The sequence below is a fragment of the Lithobates pipiens genome, unplaced genomic scaffold (genome assembly GCF_037356315.1).
Source record: "Lithobates pipiens isolate NorthernLeopardFrog02 unplaced genomic scaffold, aLitPip1_a1.2 Scaffold_8, whole genome shotgun sequence".
Lineage (NCBI taxonomy): Eukaryota > Metazoa > Chordata > Amphibia > Anura > Ranidae > Lithobates > Lithobates pipiens.
The window spans coordinates 123,225,782-123,245,100 of record NW_027507903.1 but is presented as its reverse complement, the minus strand read 5'-3'; the positions used below and the strand labels follow the sequence as shown (position 1 = coordinate 123,245,100).

The window sequence follows — 19,319 nt, the reverse complement described above, 5'->3', positions numbered from 1 at the left end:
CAGGAGAGGAAGTGATGTCACCGGGGATTTCCATTCGTCGGGAGCGATCGCGAGGGGGTGGCCATGAATGAATGGCCGTCCCCTCGTCCGGGATCGCTCCCGAACGAAAACCGACCGCCGCAGGCACCGGGCGGGGGCCCGATCGGGCCCCCGACCCGCGGGAGGCAAATCACGTACATGTACGTGCTTATGCCTGCCCGTGCCATTCTGCCGACGTACATCGGCGTGCGGCGGTCGGCAAGTGGTTAAAGGAACCTATTTGAAAATAAAAAAACGAAGCTTTACAACCCCTTTAATGTCTTTGCTATCTCTCAGATGTTTTTTTTTTTCAGCCTAATGATGGCTTGCTTCACAGATAGAGACAGCTCTTTGGATCTCATATTGAGAGTTGAAAGCAACAGATTCCAAATGAAAATAGCACACCTGAAATTAACTCTAGAGCTTTTATCTGCTCCTTGTAAATGGGATAATGAGGGAATAAGACACACCTGGCCATGGAACAGCTGAGCAGCCAATTGTCCCATTACTTTTGGTCCCTTAGAAAGTGGGAGGCACATATACAAAAATAGTTGTAATTCCTACACGGTTCACCTGATTTGGATGTAAATACCCTCAAATTAAGCTGAAGGTCTGCAGTTAAAGCACATCTTGTTAGTTTCATTTCAAATCCATTGTGGTGGTGTATAGAGCCAAAAAGATTAGAATTGTATTGATGTCCAAATATTTATGGACCTTACTGTAAGGCATCTTTCACACTGAGGCGTTTTTCAGGTGCCTCAGGAGCTAAAAATAGCACCTGAAAAAGGCGGCTCCTTTCACTCCAGTGTGAAAGCCAGAGGGCTTCACACTGGAGCGGTGCACTGGCAGGATGGTAAAAAAAAAGTCCTGCTAGCAGCTTCTTTGGAGCGGTGAAGGACCGGTGTATTCACCGCTCCCGCCCATTGAAATAAATGGGGCAGCGCAGCTTTGCCAGCGATTTTAACTATTTTTCGGCCGCTAGCAGGGGTTAACGCCGCCCCGCTACCGGCCGAATACCGACGCTAAAAATATCGCCACTTTACCGCCGACGCCTGCACCGCCCCAGTGTGAAAGGGGCCTAAGTGAGTGACTGGTGGGCTGGTATCTGTACAGCATTGGAGGTCCTGCTCTAATTGGTTTCCTCATATTAAACATTGTTGGCTACCTAATGCAGGGGTTGACAAATTTGCTTGGAATCTAGGAGCCAGCTAAAAATGTTAGGAGCCAGGTCCGTGACGGCGATCTGGACCTGTCCATGGCCTGACATGGAGACGAGTGAGGGGAAGATGCGCCCCCAGCCCCCCACCTGTCTCCAAATCATTGCCCATAGCTCTTAGAGGGACATTTTATTTGTTTTATTTTTTTCAAATTACAAATTTTTTTTTTTATTGCATTTTAGTGTAAATATGAGATGTGAGGTCTCTCTGACCCCAGATCTTATATATAAGAGGACCTGTCATGCTTTTTTCTATTACAAGGGATTTTTACATTCCTTGTAATAGGAATAAAAGTGACACACATTTTTTTTTAAAAGAACAGTGAAAAAAATAAAAATAAAAGTTAAAATAAGAAAAACATTTTTTTTTTAAATGCGCCCTGTCTCGCCAAGCTTGCGTGCAGAAGCGAACACATATATGAAAGCGGTGTTCAAACCACACATGTGAGGTATCGCTGCGATCGGTAGAGTAAGAGCAATAATTCTAGCCCCAGACCTCCTCTGTAACTCAAAATGTGCAACCTGTAGAATTTTTTAAACGTCGCCTATGGAGATTTTAAAGGGTAAAAGTTTGTCGCCATTCCATGAGCGGGCACAATTTTGAAGCGTGACATGTTGGGTATCGATTTACTCGGCGTAACATTATCTTTCACAATGTAAAAAAAAAATTGGGCTAACTTTACTGTTGTCTTTTTTTTTTAATTAAATAAATTATTTTTCCCCAAAAAAAGTGCACTTGTAAGTCCGCTGTGCAAATACGGTGTGACAGACAGTATTGCAACGACCACCATTTTACTCTCTAGGGTGTTAGAATAAATAATAATAAAAAAAAAATATATATATATATTATATATATATATATTTTGTTCAGGGGTTCTAAGTAAAGGGGTAAAGGGAAGGAGAAAGACTGGCAGGCAATCCTGGTTGTAGCATTGTTGGTTGTAATTCCAACGGCCACCACATGAGGGTGCCAGATTCCAGAAGGATCACAGAAGGCCTCAAAGCCGGGGGCTCAATTACCGGCCGCCTGCGGCGCGGCCCGACGCGATCGCGCCGGGGGGGTCCACGGAGACAAGATACCCCCAGCTATGCTGCCCCAGGCGCCAGGTCGCTGATTCTAGTCGCAAATGCGACCTGGCGCCCGGGTTTTGTCGAGCACTGACCTAATGTATAGCTAAAGGCAAAACTTTTTTAGTTTTATATTGTGGAGAGGGATTAGAACATCTGTCAGGTTTTTACTGCCGTCTGTGTCTCCGTTAGGGAGATTTACCCTCTCTATTTGTCCTATTTACTGTTATCATTGATGGCGCATAAAGACGATCGGGCATTCCGACAACAAAATCCTGTATTTATTTCTGACGGATGTTGGCTCAAATTTGTCTTGCATACATACGGTCACACAAATGTTGTCAGAAATGCCGAACATCAAGAATGCGGTGACGTACGATGAGCTGAGAAAAATGAAGTTCAATAGCCAGTGCAGCTCTTCTGCTTGATTATGAGCATGCGTGAAATTTATGAGTGTGCGTTGGATTGTGTACAAGTGATCGGAATTCATGACAACAGATTTTGTTGTCGGAAAATTTGAGAACCAGTTCTCAAATTTTGTCTGTCGGAAATTCCAACAAAAAATGTCCGACACACAGTCAGAATTTCCAACAACAAGCTCACATCGAACATTGGTTGTTGGAAATTCTGACCGTGTGTACGTGGCATTAAAGTGAAAATGAAAGAAAACCCCACATTTTGAGTTATCACCAGAACAGTAATAGACACTAGCTGTGGCGACAACCAGGGATTTCTTCTAACTAGTGGTTTTGACTATACGAAAGGAAGTGATAATTTTTTTAATGCTCCCTTACTCTATTCAAAATTGAAAAAAAGTTTTGCTTTTAGTTCTAATTTAAATGGCTGTACACATCGGCAAAGATGCTTTATGGATGATTGGTTTACAGCAAGTACCAGATCTTTGGTAGAGGACCTCTTCAATGATATTCAGCTTTGGGGTGAAAACACTCTGCCAACGTGCTAAAATCTTCGATGATCTTGGGTTAGGCCCTTGGGCTCCAGTATCTGCTATTGCGAGGGGGTAGCTGGCCACGTCACTGGTGTGGGGCTTTTTGCAACTGATAGCTGATGCATTTAAGTCGCCTCCAAGGAAACGCCCGATGGAGCAGTAATAATAGACTACGAATTGCACTGCATCATCCCCACCTCACTGTGCAGCCAACACAAGAACATACTATACACATTGACAGTTGTGTGGTGGATCTACTATGGTAGCTGGACAATGATAATGGAGCAACCTTACTGCTGCTGTAATATCCCACTGAAAACAAAAAGATACCTCCATGGTTTCAAATGAGTATTGTATCATCCATCCATTGTAATGGATGTTTAAATACATTTTAATGTACACCGATTAGCCTTAACATTATAACCACCCACCTCAACCCATCGAGGCATGGACTCCACTAGACCCCTGAAGGTATGCAATGGTATCTGGCATCAAGCTGTCAGTAGACGATCCCTAAAGATAGGGGTGGCCAACCTTTTGCCCTTCCTGGACCACATTGGAAGAAGAGGAATAGTCTTGGGTCACACATAAAATACACTAACAATAAGGATAGCTGATGAGTGATGTAACTTCCAGTTTCAGATGCACCATTTCCTGACCAGTACAGCCAAGGGACACATCTAACCAAGCAGATCTGTGCTTGGTTAGATGGTGTGAAGTGTAGGGGAGACATTGCGTTCTATTAGACCCATAATGTTTCCATAAAGACTACCTGTCACCAGTCTAATGCTATCACATAGGGGTTTATTAACCCCTTGTGATAGTAATTAAGTAAAAAAAAAAAATACAAAAATTAAAATTAAAATCTAGTATATTTTTGTAATTGTCACAACCTCACATTTGCGCAAATGCAAGCCCTGGGTGTGCACGTGTATGTAAACCGCAGTCGCACCACACATGTGACATATCACCATGAACATCAGAGTGAGAACAATAATTCTAACACAAAAGCTCATAGTTAACGCTAAACTTATGAGCTGTAATGGCTTTTAACCACTTCAGCCCCGGAACAATTTACCCGCTTAATGAGCTGATCTCTTTCTCCTCCCCTGCCAGAACGAGATTGCGGGTGGCCGGCGACATCAAGTCCTCTAGACCAGCGGGCAAGCTCTGTGCGTCAGCATAAGCTAGTGCACGGACCGCCGCACATTTATGGCGATTGGAGACTGGCTAAAGCGTCACCTATGGTGATTTTTGGGTGTCATCGTTTTTAACGATATCGTGGGCGCAAACAATTTTAAGACCTGGAACGTTTGCCATCTACTCGTTGCAACCTCATCTTTTATATTTTAACCCAAAAGGGGTATTATATTGTGTGCTTTTGCACTAAAACTCATTTTATTATATTTTTTCCCTGAAAATTTAAGTTTAATAAACAATTGCACAAATGTCACGTGACACAGAAATTTGCAACTATCACCTTTTTCTTCTATAGGGCCTCTGCTTTCAGAATATATGTATGCATGTGTATATGCATGTGTATATGCATGTGTATATATATATATATATTTTTTTTTTTTTTTTTTTTTCTGGGGTTTCTTGTAATTTTATTGCCAAAATTTAAGGTGTGCATGCAAAAAAATTAAAAACAAATTGCTCTGGAGCCGAACTGGTTAACAATCACCGATATAGTAAACTTTTTTTTATAATATTTTATTATAAAAGGTAAAGCTAAAACCAATGCAATATTTGACACTGTTTATGATAAACTAAACGCATTAGTATCTGGTTCGATGAAAGTAGTAGCAATTATCAAGGCGCTCATCAAATATTTTGGTTCTAATTTTGCCCTTCGTGTGCTTCATTCTTGAAAATAGTTGCTCACAAATATAGGTGCTGCTGAGAACTGATGACACCAATAAGGCACGATTGTGAAGAGTGGGATATTTTTCTTTGGGAAAATCAAATTGATAAAAGTCCAGTAAAGAGACAATGTCAAATTTCACTTCGGTCGCATGTGTTCACTAAGGCCCCTTTCACAATTGTCCGACGCTGAGGAAAAATAAAAACCACAGAGGTGATCAAATACCACTAAAAGAAAGCTCTATTTGTGGGAACAAAATGATAAAAATGTTGTTTTGGTACAGTGTAGTATGACCGCGCAATTATTTAAAAAGCGACATCGCTGAAAGCTGAAAATTGGTCTGGGCAGGAAGGTGCGAAAGTGCCCGGTATTGAAGTGGTTAAAGTAAGCCTAGATTAAAGCTTAACTGGAAGGTTCAAGAAATCTCTCCTTAACCTACACAGTTAAGAAGATATTTTCCAAAAAACGGACACTGATGTCTACAGCGCGCAACGGCGCAGGTGCACTGACCGTGAAGGCGATCATGCCGTCACTGCCGGTGTAATGTCATGTTTTGCTCCCCATCGTAGAATGCTCCGGAAGTGACGTTGCGGCCAGAAATTTCGCACTGTGCATGCGCTCCAAACACTTGCTTCATGCGTTCCATAGGATTTGCGGCAATGCAGTTTAGTGAAAACATCAGATAATGTCACGGAAGTGACATTGAACTTTAGACGGAGCGGAGAGCGGTGGAGAGAGAGAGAGAGCGGGTAACTGTGGCTCGGGGAAGGGATTACCTCTCCTATGTGGATTCGGGGAGGGAATTATATGACAGTTTCAGTGGTCTGCATTGCCGAAAAGCATGCGCAGTGCAAACTTTCTGCCTGCTACGTCACTTCCCGGAGCATTCTACGATGGGAAGCAAAATATGACACTACACAGGCTACCTTTCGCATGCCCTGGAGTGATGTCATTGCTGCTTTGGCCAGTCACAGCGATACCCGGAAGTCACTCCGGGAGATATGGCGGCGACGGAGAACGAGGGTCGCTGCGGGGGCTTCGATCTCAAGTAAGTAATTCATAATGAGCTAGTATGCTATGCATACTAGCACATTATACCTTTGTCCTGCAGTGTTTTTTTTTTAGAAAGGGTTTACTTCCTCTTTAATATTGTATATACAGTATATTGTTTGTATTGTGACACAAACCCCTCTATGTCTTTTCTCTCTGTTTATATAGTGTAACCTCCAGGATTAGTGTTCTCCTCACATTATTATCAGATCTGTGCCATGCAGCTCCCAAAACTGGTAACATGGCAGCACATGGGCAGGGCCACTGCAATGGCGCACAGCTCCTCCATGCCAGTCTCAGCTCCACTCTGTATACAGGGCCGTCTACTCCAACTAGGAACAAAGGTTTGTGACAAGGAAACTGCTTTTAGTTCCTGTTTACCCACCTGAGATCCAGCCTCCAGACCCTCACTGCTGCCTTCACCGACCTGGTCCCTAAGAATGAGCTTCCCCGGGTACGCGAACTGATGTCTTTAGTTCCGTGCTCTGCTGTCAGTGGGTGCAGAGTACAGGAGCAGAGGGATAGAGGGATCGCGGCAAGCTCACTCCCTATACTACACCGTGTGTGCCTGCTGTCACCAGCACATGTGACTAAAGAGTAGCCCAGTACGGGGACAGATTGTGTTATTGTAAATAGAACCAGCAGCTGATATTCATGGATCCTACACTGGACGTTCTATAAACAACTTGCTATGGCTGGCAACTGTAACTACTCTCCAACTGTCCCTGTTTATGCTTTTATTATTATTTGTTTATCAGTTTACACATTTCGACACTGGCCATTTCTAGCTTTTCTCACACATAAAATCTACACTTTTTTAGCTAGCAAGTTACTTGGAACCCCCAAAAATTTACACACACATTTATTATTATACAGGATTTATATGGAGCCAACAGTTTGCGCAGCACTTTACAACACGAGGACAGACAGTATACTTACAATACAATTCAATACAGGAGGAATCAGAGGGCTCTGCTCCTTGGAGCTTACAATCTAGAAGGGAGGGTCAAGTGATACAAAGGGTAATAACTGGGGTGGTGAGCATGGTTGCCAACCGCTAGTAAATTTACTGACAGTTTGTAAAAATCAACGATTTTTTTTTTTACAACTGCCAGTAAATATCAGGGGCTGATCATTTCATGCTGTGTTGACTTGTAAATAAAGTTTACTTTGTTATAGGTATTGTCAGTGTTTCCATATCATGTTTATGCTGTTGAAATATTCACTGTGTTAAATTTCAGTAAGAGTTCTGTAATTTCTCAGGTTGTCAGTAAAAAATGTGCTACGCCAGTAAATTGTCCATGTTTTGTCAGTAAAAAATGCTGCGGGAGGTTAGCAACCCTGGTGGTGAGCCGATGGAAAAAAATACAGTGGTTAGGCCCCTTTCACACTGGGGCGGTGGGTGCGTCGGTGGTAAAGCGCTGCTATTTTTAGCAGCGCTTTACCGCCAATTACACGGCGCTATTCGGCCACTAGCAGGGGTGCTTTTACCCCCACCAGCGGCCGCAAAAGGGTTAAAACCACCGCAAAGGGCTGCTGCAGCAGCGATATGCCAGCTGTATAGCTGCGCTGCCCCCATTGATTTCCATGGGCAGGAGCAGTGTATACAACGCTCCAATGATGCTAGCAGGACTTTATTTTTTTTACCATCCTGCTAGCGCATCGCTCCAGTGTGAAAGCCCTCGGGGCATTCACATTGGAGAGACAGAGGCTCATTCAGGGTGCTTTGCAGGCAATATTTGTAGCACTGTAGCACCAGCAAAGCACCCCAGTGTGAAAGGGGACTTAGGTGTGGGTAGGGTAGGCTTTTCTGAAGAGAAGGGATTTCAGGGATCGTCTAAAAGATAATAGAGTACGAGATAAGCAGACAGATTGGGGTAGAGCATTCCATAGGATTGGAGAGGCTCTGGAAAAGTCCTGGAGGTGAGCATGGGAGGAGGTGATGAGGGAGCTAAAGAGCAGGAGGTCTTGAGAGGAATGAAGAGAACGAATAGGTTTGTATTTAGAGACTAAGCTAGTGATGTAGCTGGGGGCTAAATTGTGGATGGCTTTGTAGGTAGTTAGTATTTTTAATTTAATTTGTTGGGTGAGCGGAAGCCAGAGGAGGGATTGACAGAGAGGGATAACAGACACAGAGTGATTGGTAAGGTGGATGAGTCTGTGAACTTTAATGGCATCCCAGTCTTAAGCCTCATACACACGCTTTGGTTTTTCGGATGACAGAACGTCTGATTTTTGTGGCATGCATGTCTCATGTCGAAACTGAAGAGGTTACTAACAATACGAGAATTTTCATTTGACTGAATACAACATCAGTAGTGACCTAACGTGCTGAATAGTTTTGTACGTATCCTTACGTTTCTGAGCATGCCTAGTCTTGCTCTTCCGTTTTTGTTTTTGGTGTACGGAAACATACAATAAAATGAAAATCATATGTTGAGTTCACATCCGACAAAAATGTTATAGTCTGCACATCCAACTTTTGTCTGTCGAAAAGCACCGTACTAACAGTAAGATTTGCAGACGATCGGTCATCGTAAACACAATGGACGTCCAAAAATCAAAGCGTGTGTATGGGCCTTTAGTTCGTAGGGTTCAATATTGAGTTTGTCCACCCTTTGCAGCTATAACAGCTTCAACTCTTCTGAGAAGATGGGAAGAAGATGGGAATGTTTGACCATTCTTCCAGAAGCATATTTGTGAGGTCAGGCACTGATGTTGGACGAGAAGGCTTGCCTCACAGTCTCCGCTCTAATTCATCCCAAAGGTGTTCTATGGGGTTGAAGTCAGGACTCTGAGAAGGCCAGTCAAGTTCCCCCATGCCAAACTCGCTCCATGTCTTTATGGACCTTATAAAATTATTACACCTGCTCTGTGCAGTGGTTTAGCATAGAACAGCCCAGATCCTCCTCTTAGGTTCTTCACTGGCACTCTTGGCCTCTCCTGCCTGTCAAGTGCCCCACAGCAAGCAGCTTGCTATGAGAGGACCCAAGCCGAGCCACAGTTCAGCCTTGTTCCTGATTGGCTAACTGACTTCGATTGACAGCAGCATGAGCCAATGGCACCACTGCTGTGTCTTCAATCAGGAGGGAGGGTCTCGATCGACCGAAGCACTCGTGGAGATCGCTGGATCGGGATGGGGCTCAGGTAAGTGTTAGCGGGGCTGAGGGGGGCAGCTGCACACTGAAGGTTTTTTATCTTAACATAAAAAAAATTCTGCCTTTAAACCACTTTAACCACCTTCAGACCGGACCATTTTGCTGGTAAATGACCAGAGGTCTTTTTACACTTTGGCACTGCGCTGCTTTAACTGGTAATTGCGCGGTCATGCAATGTTGTACCCAAACGAAATTTGCGTCCTTTTCTTCCCACAAATAGAGCTTTCTTTTAAAGGTATTTGACTGACTCTGCGATTTTTATTTTTTGCGATATAAACGTAAAAAGACCGCAAATTTTTTAAAAAAATGATATTTTCTACTTTTTGTTATTAGAAAAATCCAATAAACTCAATTTTAGTCATACATTTAGGCCAAAATTTATTCAGCCACATGTCTTTGGTAAAAAAAAAAGTCAATAACTGTATATTTATTGGTTTGCGCAAAAGTTGTCACATCTACAAACTAAGGTACGTTTTCTGGAATTTACGCAGCTTTTAGTTTACGACTGCCTATCTCATTTCTTGAGGTGCTAAAATGGCAGGGCAGTACAAAACCCCCCCAAATTACCCCATTTTGGAAAGTAGACCCCCTAAGGAAATTGATAAGTGGCATGTTGAGCCCATTGAATATTTTATTTTTTTGCCTCAAGCGATTGAATAATGACAAAAAATTTTTTTTTTTTACACAAAGTTGTCAATAAATGATATATTGCTCACACATGCTATGGGCATATGTGAAATGACACTCCAAAATAAATTTTGCTGCTTCTCCTGAGTAAGGGGATACCACATATGTGGTACTTTTTGGGAGCCTAGCCGCGTACGGGGCCCCGAAAACCAAGCACCGCCTTCAGGCTTTCTAAGGGCGTAAATTTTTGATTTCACTTCTCACTACCTATTACAGTTTTGAAGGCCATAAAATGCCAAGATGGCACAAAACCCCCACAAATGACCCCATTTTAAAAAGTAGACACCCCAAGCTATTTGCTGAGAGGCATGTTGAGTCCATGGAATATTTTATATTTTGCCACAAGTTGCGGGAAAATTACAAACTTTTTTTTTTTTACACAAAGTTGTCACTAAATGATATATTGCTCACACATGCTATGGGCATATGTGAAATGACACCCCAAAATAAATTCTGCTGCTTCTCCTGAGTACAGGGATACCACATATGTGGGACTTTTTGGGAGCCTAGCCGCGTACGGGGCCCCGAAAACCAAGCACCGCCATCAGGCTTTCTAAGGGCGTAAATTTTTGATTTCACTTCTCACTACCTATTACAGTTTTGAAGGCCATAAAATGCCAAGATGGCACAAAACCCCCACAAATGACCCCATTTTATAAAGTAGACACCCCAAGTTATTTGCTGAGAGGCATGTTGAGTCCATGGAATATTTTATATTTTGCCAAAAGTTGCGGGAAAATTACAAATTTTTTTTTTATTTTTTTTTTTCACAAAGTTGTCACTAAATGATATTTTGCTCACGCATGCCATGGGCATATGTGAAATGACATCCCAAAATAAATTCTGCTGCTTCTCCTGAGTATGGGGATACCACATATGTGGGACTTTTTGGGAGCCTAGCCGCGTACGGGGCCCCGAAAACCAAGCACCGCCTTCAGGCTTTCTAAGGGCATTACAGTTTTGAAGGCCATAAAATGCCAAGATGGCACAAACCCCCCCCCCCCCCAAATGACCCCATTTTGGAAAGTAGACACCCCTAAATTTACGGGTACACTAGTGAGACTAGGTAATAAATGGCGGGTGCCCTGAAACTATAAAAAAAATAACTAACCAACCAGCGTCCCCTGTAACAGTTATATGGTGATCACTGGTGAAAGGGTTAACTAGGGGGCAATCAGGGGGCTTTATGCGGTAGTATATGGGGGTCCCTGGCGCTATAAAAAGCTGCGGCGAACCTAAATACCTACCTGCCTAACTAGCGTCACCTGTGACACTAATACAGCGATCAGAAAAACGATCGCTTATTAGGCTGGGTTCACACTTGAGCGATGCGGGAATGCCACGAATCCGCGGCGGGTTCCCGCATCGCATGCCTCCCGGCGGCAGTTCACACTGCCCTATGCGAACTGCTGGGAGTGTCAGTGAAATGTTAATGACACCCCCAGATCAGTTCGCATATCGTAGTGCGATCTGCAAACTCGGATCGCATGGTGTGAACACCCATGCGATCCGATTCTGCTGCGGACCAAAAAAAGGGTCCCGTGCGAGTTTGCGGCGGGTGCAGCGGGTGCAACGCGAATTCAGCCATACTATCTGTATGGCTGAACTCGAATCGCACAGAGATCGGATGTGATTTGCACTGCAGTGCGGTGCGAATCACATCCGTTCTCATAAACCGCTGCAATGTGAACCCAGCCTTAGTGACACTGGCGACGGGGGGTGATCACGGGGTTAAACCTTTATTGGGGGGGTTAGGGGGGTACCTTAGAACTAAAGGGGGCTAACCCTAACTGCCCTAACAGTTATTACAGTCACAAATGACACCCGCCGGGTGATCAGGGGGTTAAACCTTTATTAGGTAATAAATGGCGGGTGCCCTGAAACTATAAAAAAATAACTAACCAACCAGCGTCACCTGTAACAGTTATATGGTGATCACTGGTGAAAGGGTTAACTAGGGGGCAATCAGGGGGCTTTATGCGGTAGTATATGGGGGTCCCTGGCGCTATAAAAAGCTGCGGCAAACCTAAATACCTACCTGCCTAACTAGCGTCACCTGTGACACTAATACAGCGATCAGAAAAACGATCGCTTATTAGGCTGGGTTCACACTGGAGCGATGCGGGAACGCCACGAATCCGCGGCGGGTTCCCGCATCGCATGCCTCCTGGCGGCAGTTCACACTGCCCTATGCGAACTGCTGGGAGTGTCAGTGAAATGATAATGACACCCCCAGATCAGTTCGCATATCGCAGTGCGATCTGCAAACTCGGATCGCATGGTGTGAACACCCATGCGATCCGATTCTGCTGCGGACCAAAAAAAGGGTCCCGTGCGAGTTTGCGGCGGGTGCGGTGGGTGCAACGCGAATTCAGCCATACTATCTGTATGGCTGAACTCGAATCGCACAGAGATCGGATGTGATTTGCACTGCAGTGCGGTGCGAATCACATCCGTTCTCATAAACCGCTGCAATGTGAACCCAGCCTTAGTGACACTGGCGACGGGGGGTGATCACGGGGTTAAACCTTTATTGGGGGGGTTAGGGGGGTACATTAGAACTAAAGGGGGCTAACCCTAACTGCCCTAACAGTTATTAGAGTCACAAATGACACCAATGCAAAAAAAAAAAAAAAAAAATGCATTGGTGTCACTGTGACTGGGGGGCAGGGGTAATTGGGGGGGGGGGGGGTGATCGGGGGGTAAAGGGGGGGTGTGAGTGTGCCTGGCATGTTCTACTGTGAAGTGTTGTGTTGGTGCAACTCACCGATCCTCTCTTCTCGGTGCCGGAACGAAAAATACCGACACGGAGGAGAGATTACATCACTTCCTCTCCTGTGTTTACATTACAGGAGAGGAAGTGATGTCACGAAGGATTTCCATTCGTCGGGAGCGATCGCGAGGGGGTGGCCATGAATGAATGGCCGCCCCCTCATCCCGGATCGCTCCCGAACGAATACCGACCGCCGCAGGCACCGGGGGGGGGGCCCGATCGAGCCCCCCACCCGCGGGAAGGCAGGGACGTACAGGTACGCCCATATGCCTGCCCGTGCCATTCTGTCGACGTACATCGTCGTGCGGCGGTCGGCAAGTGGTTAAAGGGGTTGTAAAGGTACATGTTTTTTCACCTTAATGCATTCTAAGCATTAAGGTGAAAAAACATCTGACAGTGCCTGCGCCCCCAGCCCCCCGTTTTACTTACCTCACCCCTCGAAAGTCCCACGCTCGTCCCTCGACGTCCTTTCCACCGTTCAGCCTGGCCACTGATTGGCTGGAGTGGATGGATGGAAAGCAGGGCAGCCATTGGCTCGCGCTGCTGTCAATCACATCCACTGACGCGGAGCGCCGGGGGCGGGACCGTGTGATACAGTGAGCAGCTATAGCCGCCGGCTATATCACGGGAGCGCGCCCGCAGATGCTTCTCACCATGCGAGGGAGCTTGCATGAACGTGGGAAACACCTGCGGGAGGAAGCAGAGACAGCCGCCGAGGGACCCCAGAAGAGCAGGTTCGGGGCCACTCTGTGCAAAACCAGCTGCACAGTGGAGGTAAGTATAACATGTTTGTTATTTAAAAAAAAAAAAAAAAAAAAATCACTTTACAATCCCTTTAAGGTGTCAGCATACCAAGACATTTTGGATAATTTCAGCTCCAAACTTTGTGGCAACAGTTTTGGGATGGCCCCTTCCTGTTACAACATGATTGCGCACCAGTGCATAAAGCAAGGTCCATAAAGACATGGATGAGTGAGTTTGTGTTAGAGGAACTGCGCGCAGAGTCCTGACCTCAACTCGATATAATTCCTTTGGGATGAAGTAGAGCGGAGGCTGTGAGCCAGGCCTTCTCGTCCAACATCAATACGCTTCTGGAAGAATGGTCAAACATTCCCATAGACACAGTCCTAAATCTTGTGGACAGCGTTCCCAGAAGAGTTGAAGCTGTTATAGCTGCAAAGGGTGGGCAAACTTTAAAGTGGAACTTTGGTCAAAATCCTGAACTTCAGGCTGGCCCCTTTTGTGGGTATAGCTATGTAAAACACAAAAAAAAAAGTGTCTATACTGTTTAAAATCCAATAATACTTGGTTTTACCCTGCTCTGCACATGCTCAGTTTCTCTACATTTTTAGGTGAAAGAAAAAGTTAGTGCTTGCATCTACCTTGGCGGGGATCCACCTGACTATTACATACCTTGAAGTACAGGGGACTAATGGAAAAAAATGATTTCAAATAGGTGACTGTATAAAGTCTATAGTGTGGCACTTGAAGGCAGCCCAGTGGAGATGAGAAGCAACTCTGGAAAGGCTGGGAAAAGAAGAACAAGACGCCACTCTAAGTTGTACAATTTAATAAGCAAATGATGCATATGTACTCACAAGAGTAAATTTAAACCAGCCCTATTAGACATAAGGGAACAGCCATCGGGGAGGGAATCCATCCAAGGCAGAATGTTGGTGAAGTGGAGCGGGTTGCACTGGTGGATGCTGACGTTTCCTGGTCCTCGATCACACGGGATGCTGGACGATGACGTCACTTCCGGTTGAATGGTGTGTCAGTAGGCAGGCAAAAGTGTTTGTGGAGCATGCACTCCTTTTTCAGTCCTCTTGAGGAAAGTTGGCATCCACCGGCGCAACCCACTTCACTTCAATGTCCTGCCTTGGATGTACTCCCTCCCGGACAGCCGATCCCTCATGTCTAATATGCCAGGTTTAAACTTACTCTTGTGAGTACATATGCATAATTTGCTTATTAAATTGTACAGCTTATTGTGGCGCCTTGTGCTTCTTTTCCCAGCCTCTAGATTTTTAGGCACTGCCCAGTTTGTAGAGGCTGATCTGTTGACAGCCCTAAAGTGGAATTAAACCCTCCTATCGTTTACAGCCAAGGAAGCTGCTTCTGTTTGAACTGCAACTGCCATGGCGCTGCACATGTGATCAGTTATGACACCGGCTGTTTGATGGTTTGACAGTTTGGTTGACACAAGCAAACCAAACAGTTTTTTGAAACTGGTAAATAAAAGGGTTTAGTTCTGTACTATGATAATATCAACTGTCATGTACCGGCCCCAGCTTTCAGCAACACTGTACCCATATGAAACTTGCATCCTTTTTTTTACACAAATAGAGCTTTCTTTTGGTGGTATTTAACCACTTGCTTACTGGACACTTAAACCCCCCTCAGTCCCAGACCAATTTTCAGCTTTCAGCGCTGATGCACTTTGAATGACAATTGCGCGGGCATACAACACTGTACCCAAATGAAATTTTTATCATTTTTTTCCCACAAATAGAGCTTTCTTTTGGTGGTATTTAATTACAGCTCGGAGTTTTATTTTTTGCTAAACAAACAAAAAAAGATGCAAAAAAAAAAATCATGTTTAATAGTTTGTTATAAAATTTTGCAAACGGGTCATTTTTCTCCTTCATTGAAGTGCGCTGATGAGGCTGCACTGGTGGGCACTGATGGGCTGCATTGGTGGGCACTGATAGGCTGCACTGGTGGGCACTGATAGGCATAGTTAAGGCGGCACTAATAGGCACAGATAAGGCGGCACTAATAGGCACAGATAAGGCGGCACTAATAGGCACAGATAAGGCGGCACTGATGGGCAAAGATGGGCACAGATAAGGTGGCACAGATGGGCACTGATAGGTACCAGTGATAAATGGGACTGATGGGCACTGATAGGTGGCTCTGATAGGTGGCACTGATGGGCGGCACTGCTGGGCACGGATATGTGGCACTGGGGTGCAGCACCTTTGTTGAGGCAGATTGTGGGCACTGCTGGGTGGCACTGACGGGGAGCACTTTCTTTTTATTAATGTGGCACTGGCAGGGGGCAGGTGGGCACTAGCAGGGGGCAGGTGGGCACTAGCAGGGCTGGCCAGGATCGGGACAGCGCGAGGAGGAATAATAGCCGATTACCGGCTCCGTTATATCACATGATCAGCTGTCATTGGCTGACAGCTGATCACGTGATAAGGGGTCGGGATCGACCCCTTGCACGGATCGGTGATCAGGCGAGTCTCATAGACTCGCCGATCACAGAGCGCGCCGCGGGCGCCCCTCAGGGGGCGCGCAGGCCGCTCGTGCACGGGACGACGTCAATAGACATAGTCCCGGAAAATGAGATCCGCGCTGTAGCCGTCATTTGGCTATAGCGCGGATCTCAAGTGGTTAATCACGTGTTTTAAATTTTTTGTGCTATAAATAAAAAACCATAAATTTTGTGAAAAAATGCATTTTTCTTTGTTTTCGGTCATAAAATTTTGCTAATTAGTAATTTTTCTTCATAAATTTTGGCCAAAATTTATACTGCTACATATCTTTGGCAAAAATAACCCAAATTAGTGTATATTATTTGGGCTTTGTGAAAGTTATAGTCTACAAACTATGGTGCCAATCACTGAAAATTGATCACATCTGATCAGGCGTTCAGTACATCAGGTGTATCTCATTTCTTGAGACACTCAGAGCCCGTTCACACAGGGGCAACTTGGGATCCGAACTTCAGGTCGCCCCAAGTCGCGCTGTTGAGAAAATCAATGTTAGTTAATGGAGCAGTTTTAATGTACACTACAGCAGTCGCTCTGACTTCAGAAAAGGTTCCTCTACTACTTCAATCCGACTTCTAGGCTACTTGTACCCATTGATTTCAATGGAAGTTGCCTCCAAGTCGGATCTCAATCTATATTGAAGCGACAATGTCGCCTCTCTCACAGAATAATCAGCTCTCGAGGCTCCACGCCAAACTTTAAATAAAAAAAACAGCATGGCTTCCCCCTCCAAGAGCATACCAGGCACTTAGGTCTGGTATGGATTTTAAGGGGAACCCCCTACGGCAAAAAAACGGCGTGGGGGTCCCCCCCAAAATACATACCAGGCCCTTATTCGAGCACTCAGCCCAGCCGGTCAGGAAAGGGAGTGGGGACAAGAGAGCACACCCCCCCTCCTGAACCATACCCGGCCGCATACCCTCAACATGGGGGGGGTGGGTGCTTTGGGGAAGGGGGCGCCCTGCGACCCCCCCACCCCAAAGCACCTTGTGCCCATGTTGATGAGGACAAGGGCCTCTTCTGACAACCCTGGCCGTTGGGGTCTGCGGGCGGGGGGCTTATCGGAATCCGGGAGGCCCCTTTAATAAGGGGCCTCCAGATCCCGGCCCCCCACCCTATGTGAATGAGTATGGGGTACCCAATCACCTGGGGGGAAAAAAAGTGTCAATAAAAAAAAAAAAAAAAAAACACAACACAGGTTTTTAAAGTAATTTATTAATGAGCTCCGGGGGTCTTCTTCCGACTTCGGAGCTCTGCTCGGCCTCTTCTCCCGCTCTCCGGTTCTTCTGGCGGCTCCTCCGCTATCTTCTTCCAGCTCTTTTACTAGCCTTCTTCTGTCCCTCTTCTCCCGATGTTGACACGACGCTCTCTTCCGCTGTAATGGCTTGTGTGACGTGCAGGGCGACTTATATAGGTATGGGGCGTGGTCACAGGGTGATATCACACGGTGACTCCACCCCTTATGACGTCAAGTCCCAGGGCATGCTGGGAGTGTGACGTCATAAGGGGCGGGGTCACCTTGTGACATCACATGAAATACATGTATCAAACACAGTTGATTGATAATGAATGGTTTTAGCCAAAGACTAACCAGGAGTGAAAGTAATGTTTTTGTGTTATTAATAGTCTCTGAAAATGGCCAAGAAATCATAAATTCTGTCAGGGTATGTAAACTTATGAGCACAACTGTGTGTGTGCGTATTTTATATATTTTTTTTTGTTTTTTTGCACACACAGTCTCTCACAAAAGTGAGTACACCCCTCACATTTTTGTAAATTATTTTATTATATCTTTTTATGAGACAACACTGAAGAAATTACACTTTGCTACAATGTAAAGTAGTGTGTGTACAGCTTGTTTAACAGTGTAAATTTGCTGTCCCCTCAAAATAACTCAACACACAACTATTAATGTCTAAACCGCTGGCAACAAAAGAGAATATACCCCTAAGTGAAAATGTCCAAATTAGGTCCAATTAGCCATTTTCCTGTTCTGGAGTCATGTGACTCATTAGTGTTACAAGGTCTCAGGTGTGAATGGGGAGGTGTGTTAAATTTGGTGTTCTCACTCTCTCATACTGGTCACTGGAATTTTCAACATAACACCTCATGGCAATGAACTCTCTGGGGATCTGAAAAAAAGAATTGTTGCTCTACATAAAGATGGCCTAGGCCAGTGATGGCAAACCTTGGCACCACTGTTGTTTTGGAACTACATTTCCCATGGTGCTCCAGTACACTGCAGAGTGCCAGAGCATCATGGGAAATGTAGTTCCAAAACATCTGGGGTGCCAAGGTTCACCATCACTGGCCTAGGCTATAAGAAGATCACATGGTGTTTTTTCCCAAGGACTATCATACATCTACGGTATGTAGACCTATAAGAACACAATTTTTGTCTGTACAAGGTGTAGGTCATACTTACCCTAACTTATGGTTAGCAGTAGCTTGGGTAGTCTGTGGTGTTGCTACATCTGGCTGGATGGTTGTTAAACATATATCTTTAGGAATATGCCACTTTATACACACTGTTTTGTTATACATGATGAATTTCTATTTTTAGACACCCTTTCCCTAAAGAAGGAAAATACTGTACCTGTAAATCCAAAACACCTTGTAATTGCTATGTGAACACCTTCAAGGACTGGCCTTCCACCTTCTACAGGCTACTCTTGGTGCTCCAGCATATTCAAGGCTCAGGGTGCTCTCTCTGAAACATTTGTAAATATGTCATAATATTTGTATATCGTTTATGTCTATTGACCGTATCGTCATGTTTTTATATTTTGTACTAATAAAACTGATATTTTTTTAAATACTACTTCTCATACTCGGTGTCTATTCTGCCTTCCAAAAGTTCCCAAGGGGCATACCTGTTTTTAGTAAGAAGATTGCAAACACCCTGAAACTGAGCTGCAGCATGGTGGCCAAAACCATACAATGGTTTAACAGGACAGGTTCCACTCAAAACAAGCCTTGCCATGGTCGATCAAAGAAGTTGAGTGCACGTGCTCAGCTTCAAATCCAGAGGTTGTCTTCAGAAAATAGACATATTTATGTTGCCAGCATTGCTGCAGAGATTGAAGGGGTGGGGGTTCAGAGCCTGTCAGTGGTCAGACCATATGCCACACACTGCATCAAATTGGTCTGCATAGCTGTCATCCCAGAAGGAAGACTCTTCTAAAGATGATGCACAAGAAAACCCACAAATAGTTGCTGAAGACAAGCAGACTGGATTACTGGAACCATGTCCTGTGG

General features: G+C 44.9%; 1 protein-coding gene across 3 annotated transcripts in view; it reads right to left on the bottom strand.

Moving 5' to 3' along the window:
* The window catches only part of LOC143960579 (uncharacterized), a 151,434-nt gene extending 144,707 nt beyond the window's left edge, over window positions 1-6,727 (bottom strand). For 2 of the 3 annotated variants that reach the window (XM_077469322.1, XM_077469321.1), the window contains exon 1: window positions 6,551-6,726. The gene's annotated coding sequence lies outside the window, so the exon portion shown is untranslated. Of the gene's footprint in view, window positions 1-6,550 lie in introns of all 3 variants that reach the window. The other variant, XM_077469323.1, reaches the window with a different exon arrangement.
* Between the last annotated feature and the right edge of the window lie 12,592 nt (window positions 6,728-19,319).